Source organism: Ostrinia nubilalis, chromosome 30 (genome assembly GCF_963855985.1).
Source record: "Ostrinia nubilalis chromosome 30, ilOstNubi1.1, whole genome shotgun sequence".
NCBI classification, from domain to species: Eukaryota; Metazoa; Arthropoda; class Insecta; order Lepidoptera; family Crambidae; genus Ostrinia; species Ostrinia nubilalis.
The window spans coordinates 4262361-4268524 of NC_087117.1; positions in this window are offsets into that span (position 1 = coordinate 4262361).

The window sequence follows — 6164 nt, forward strand, 5'->3', positions numbered from 1 at the left end:
ATGTTTGGAAAACCGCAGTCACACGTTGTCAAAGTGCTATGGTAGGTAGGTACTCGTATGTAACGTGTGACCACAGATAATAGTGTGACTATGCCTTTTATTATTTTTAATTTTTTTTTGACTGATTCTGTAATGTTAACTGTTTGTTTTACGTATGTATGTGTTTCCATGTGGCAGCAAAATAAACGTGTTTCTATTTTATTCTTCTTCTATTCTAAATTAATTCACTATCCCTGAAGATATATTGTGCTGAGGTGCGCGCGCGCATAGCTTACGCCACCTGTCGGGTGACGTCACTGTAGGGATGTGCAGGGATCGACGAAATTGGCGATGAATATTGCTGTATTTTGGTGACGAAATTAGTAAAAATCTACATGAAATTGAGACTGTTTCATGACGAGACCATCGCACAAGATTCAACACCGTAAGTATATTTTTAGTACGATAACACGTCAGACAAAAATCATCGAAATTGATTAAATGAAATTAATTGTTTTTCGTGAAATATCCCGGAAAATCATTTTCCAAAAAAGAAAATTCCATCAGTCCAGGCGTCTTCGAGTAGGTAGGTACTTAATCGAGAAACATAATACCTATACTTACCTACATAAAAACGCAAATGAAATTCTAATTAAATAAAATAAAATTGTGAAAATCCTTTTTTAAGTTAGATGAAAAAAAAATACAAAAACCTAGACTTAAAAATATCGATACTTAGCAGCCGTCAGAAGCACATCCCTAGCAGATTTGTTCGCGCTTGCCGACTATCATTACTGCGACCTGCGATTTATTATTTGATACAAGATTGCTGGTTGCTGACCGGGTGGTTAGGAATTGACGCCTTGCTACAGTCAGCAAAAGACGTTATTGCTCAGGACTATTCCCACCTCTCGTTCCCACCACTGCAACTCCTGTGTAGCCAGGATCTACAGCTTGACCGCCACAAAAACCCAACCAATGAAGGTCAAGTTTGTCCCGGGGAAAGTTAAACTGTCATTCGACCCGCAACTAAATTAATCAGAAGAACGTAGGAGGAGTTCGAAATTAAGGTTCGACTTCCCTCCATTGCAAAGCGGATGACAGGTGACAAACAAGTTATTGTTATTCATAGTACGAGAGAAGACCGTAAGATAGGTACCCTACGTCATTTGATATTAAAAGCTCCATGGCACACGTTCAGAAAAGCTTAGAACAATTAATTTTAACCGCCTCTATGGTCTAAAGACCACTTGCTTCAGATGCAGATGTCCCGGGTTCGATTCCCAGTGGGGGCAGATTTTTCAGTTAGGTTTGGTTGGTGGTAGGGCTTGTTCTAAGTCCCCCTGGCTAGCTACCACCATCTTACCTAAGTCTGTCGCCATAACAACAATGTTAACACTAACAGCATTGTTGTGTTCCGGCAGTTCGAGGTAAGATAGCCAGTTCCTCCGTGGTTGAGGATTCCGGGTGAAGCTCGCTTCCACCTTCGGCCTGATCGTCACTTACCATCAGGTGAGATGCAGGCCAAGAGCTTATCACAACTTTTCTAACCGTGTGCCATGGAGCTTATCATAAGATATCCACGATATATGTATAAAAAATTGGGCTGCAAACTTCTGGAATGGAGGCCACGGTAAGCAGAGACACCTTGTGGGTGGACAGTTGAACCACAATTTTATTGTGGTTGAACTCAGGTTGCAGGAAGGAGCTGGATGCAGGCCGCTACCAACCGTGCGATGTGGAAATCATTGGGAGAGGCATACTTATGTTATATCTCATTGGGAAGTTTTCCCTCAGTCAAGCAATGTTTGTTTTCGGATAGAGTTCAGCGTAGTACAGTCATTTTGATCCTGACTGTACTACGCTGATAACAGGGTTGCATGAATTGTGTGATGTATGGAAAACATTATTCTCTTTCAAGAAGTATAAAAGTGAGAAATCCATAAATCTATTGCCTAAAACAAAAATTAGTTAGTATTACATAATCGTTACCAAATAGTATACTAAGTTTCTGTAGGGAATAGTTCTTGCGCGTTTCACACCGCGGTCCGAGTCACTCGTGGTGCAAAACCAAAGCGTCTAGACCCATCAACTATACGTTGCACAATTGCAATGAGATGTCTACCAAATTACTTTTTTTGGATGACATTTCTTGGTCGTTTCGCACCGCGGTCCTAAATCACTCGTGGTGCGAAACTTCGACGTTTCACAATTTCAATCCTCACCCAATGCCCTAAAATTAAGTATGCAAATATTTTGCGAAATGTCACGATTGTCACTGTTGTTCATGGGACATTTATTAGCTTCGGATTTTAAGGTACTGTTGTTTATTGACTGAGAATTATTTTGATACAGACAACTGCACCAAATAGAGTTGTCTCTTGCGAACACTTTGGAGCCTTGGTTTCGCTCATCCGCTTTGAAATATGCTCGGCGTTTCTTTACGATATAGAATCAGAAATAAGGATATCCGTAAAGGAACTAAAGTCGCTGACATAGCCCGACGAATTAGCACGCTGAAGCTGCAATAGGCAGGGCACATAGTACGCAGAACTGACGGCCGGGGCAGCAAGGTTCTGGAGTGGAGGCCACGTACCGTAAAGTGCAGCGTAGGACGTCCAACCACAAGGTGGACCGACGACCTCTTAAAGCAGGTAGTCGCTGGATGCAGTTGCAGGTCGTTACCACCGCTCATTATGGAAATCATTGGGGGAGGCCTATGTTGAGCAGTTTCCTATTGCTGAAATGATGATGATGCTGAAATGGTGTTGCACTATCTTATTTCATTTGCTTAAACCATGCACGTTTTTTATGTTCGTTGCTTACTTCAGAACGTCATAGTCAAAAACATTTTTAATGTAGAACAAGGCAGGTATTTGACCGCAATCTCTCTTGATGTTAAGTGAGAAACAGTCTAGGATGGTAATCTGCCCTGTAAGTGCCATTCACTTAGCTCTTGGCCCGAACTATGTACATTTACACCCTGTTTGGGTGTCCACGGAAGACCAGCGTCGTGGCATTATCTACTGAGATGCTACGACACCATGCTGAGTGGATATCTTTTCAGTATCATTGTAATTACCTACTCATTAAATAATTTTAAGTATTGTAAGTGTATTGTCGATGATACTGAATAAACATTTTTTCTTTCTTTCTTTCATTTATCTATGAAACTAACGCCTGTATTCACAAACGATCTACGCACAGCGTTGAATACAGCTGTGATTGGTTTGTGTGTCACCCTGTGCTTCCACGGGCACTGTGAGACTTCATAGTGATGTTTGTGAATACGGGTGTAAGTTGCGTATTTTTTATGAAACAGTGGTGTGTCGGTAATAATTATTTTAAGTGTTTTTAAAGGATTCTATCACACGCAGTTGTCTGTTCCAACTACTCCTAGCCCGCGGCGAAGAATGGATTATTCATGGTTACACTGAGTACTTTATATCTACTTATCCATGTTTAATATAAACAATAGCTGTGGGAATTTTCCGGATTCGTGTAAAGGAGTGGATTAATAAAATTCGAACTAGGTAAATATACAGGATGGAATGGAAAGATCCATTAGTTTACGCAACTTTAAAGATCAGAAGATTGATTTGACTTGAATTAAGGTCCAAAGATGGGGCAGAAGGCGTCCATAACAGTCCTCCATTCGGTCTTGAGCTTCGCGTTTGATCTCCAAATCTAGCCGATCTTCTTCGCCTCGTCTGCTACAGTGCGCCGCCAAGTTGCTTGGGGCGACTACGTTTGCGTTTTCCTTGGGGGTTCCAATCCAGAGCCTGCTTGGGGATGTGACCGGGTTCTCTTCGGAGAGGGTGGCCTATCCAGTTCTACTTGCGGCGCTTGATCTGCTCTGATCTGAAGATTAGCATCTGTATTTATTAGAAAGATCTGAAGATTACCATCTATACCTCTAGCATGAACAACTTTCGTCTTCGATTTCGAAATTTCGTGCTACCATTTCTCATACTAAGTCACTTTAAGACACGTTCATAAGGGCGCTGTTTTAGTTTTCGTACTAAATCTTTTGATGGCGATTCGAATACGCAAACGATTCGAACTTGAAAGTTTTTCGTGCTAGCCGTACTATTGATTTAATTTGATTACGCTTTTTACGGTGCTTCTTCTCAGCACTTGAAAAATGTCACGAAGGGCAAAAAGATGAGACATGTAAAGGCTCCTTAAGTGCAAAACTTAAGTTTTTTTTCTTTTTTATCTTCTCTGGGAAGTATAGGTGGGAAGTTCCAACCCCACAGTTGGGAATGCGAAGATTATCGAGTGTATTGAGGCTAATAGTGCAGCGATATCTCACGCGTCTGCAAACGATTGCTGCGCGCGCAAGCAACGAGCGGAGAGCGATTTCAGAAGCGGTAGCGATTTGTGAAATCAATTAAGTATTATTTTTATAAACAATTTTTCTGTTCTGGAAGTGTTCTGGACCACATCTTATAGGTCAAAAGGTAGCAGGAAGGCACTGGAAGCAGGCCGCTACCAACCGGTCAACATGGAAATTATTAGTCGTACCTATGGCCAAAATGATGATGACTAGACACCTATTTGTTCTTAAAAATTCAGGAATTTAAAATTTTTTCACCTCAACATTAGGTGGGTACTTATTCGAGATTGATCCCTGATTTAATGGAAACATCATCATCATTTCACAGCTTTTTATACAAAGAAGACAAACCGCCTCGAGTTGATACGGTTACGATACCTTCCCGGGTTGAAAGTGTGCGACGTCCCTAATGTATAAATGCAGTTTAAATAATAATTTAAAATTATTTACTCAGCGCTGCCTCTCGTGTCTTGTACCACCGATCGCCTCGAATATATTAGACGCCGCGCGTGCTGCCAAATCGCCCAAAAAATGCACCGCGAATCTCAGGGCTGTGCACTAGTTGATCTACTAATGATATGCAACTGTCTGTCAGTTTTTCATGCTTACACCTTGGTTTAGATAGAGAAAGATAGAATTTCTATTTGACACGAAAACCACATTTTAACTTTAATAATTTTTAACTTCATTTCACTGTAAAAATAACTGATTGAATTGAGAAATGTATTTAGTTTGGAAATGCAGTTAACATTTTCAAACGAAAACATATTTTATAGCTAACTACAACCCGCGCTCGCCCCGTACGTACCAGTGTCGATGAGACGTCACGGCCGGCCGCCAGGTGCGCAGTTAACTTGACTGGGTTGTTGTAAAGCCATTATTCTATTACGATTTTACTTTTTTATTCTGACGCTAGCAATTTTAATTTATACCTAAATCTTTCTCAGTTTTTTTAAAATTGCATGTCCAGCTTGTTTCTAAATAACTTTTAAAAAATCAAATGGTCTAAGGTGGGAACCACGTTGTATGGGAACCCAAGTCCATCGGCAAGCGAAGGGTCGTGGGTTCGATTTCCACCTCAAGGCAGATGGTTTTTAAAAATAAAACATAAAAAAGTTATTAAAAATAAGTCCTCGTTGGCAGCCCTATATTCGATGCAGCGTGACGTCATCAATTGTGCAGCTGCTCGCGACACTGCGTGCAGTGTTTAGGAGATCCGTTCCTGAACCGATCTTGATAATGGTTTTCAAATCTCAATAATGATCTTGCCATATTAGCTATATTCTACTAATATTTTGTATGTTTGTTGTTCTTTTACACAAAATCTAGTGAACGGATTTTGATGAAACTTTTCAGTATAATTGTTTAAAGATCAGAATAACATATACCTACCTAATTAATGCTCTTCATTTGACGATATTGATTTGACGACACCCACAAGGTGGACCGACGACATCATAAAGGTAGCAGGAAAGCGCTGGACGCAGGCCGCTACCAACCGGGCAACACGGAAAACATTGGGGGAGGCCTATGTTCAGCAGTGGACGTCCTATGGCTGAGGCTGAGATGATGATGATGATGATGATGATGATGATGATGATGATGATTTGACGATATTGAGTTAATTACAACGTGAGTCCCTGTTAACCCCTCGTGCTAAGCTAAATAAATATGCTTGTGTTATGAGTGCGTTCACCACAATAATCCAGCGGCGGGGATCGAACCCGCGTTCCTCGGATCTCGAATAGGCCAGTCCATCACCTTCACCGTTGGGCTATTGTCGCTTAAACTGACTGGTATGTCAACTATCCTAATATTTATCATTATTTTACTTTACCATGTAAGA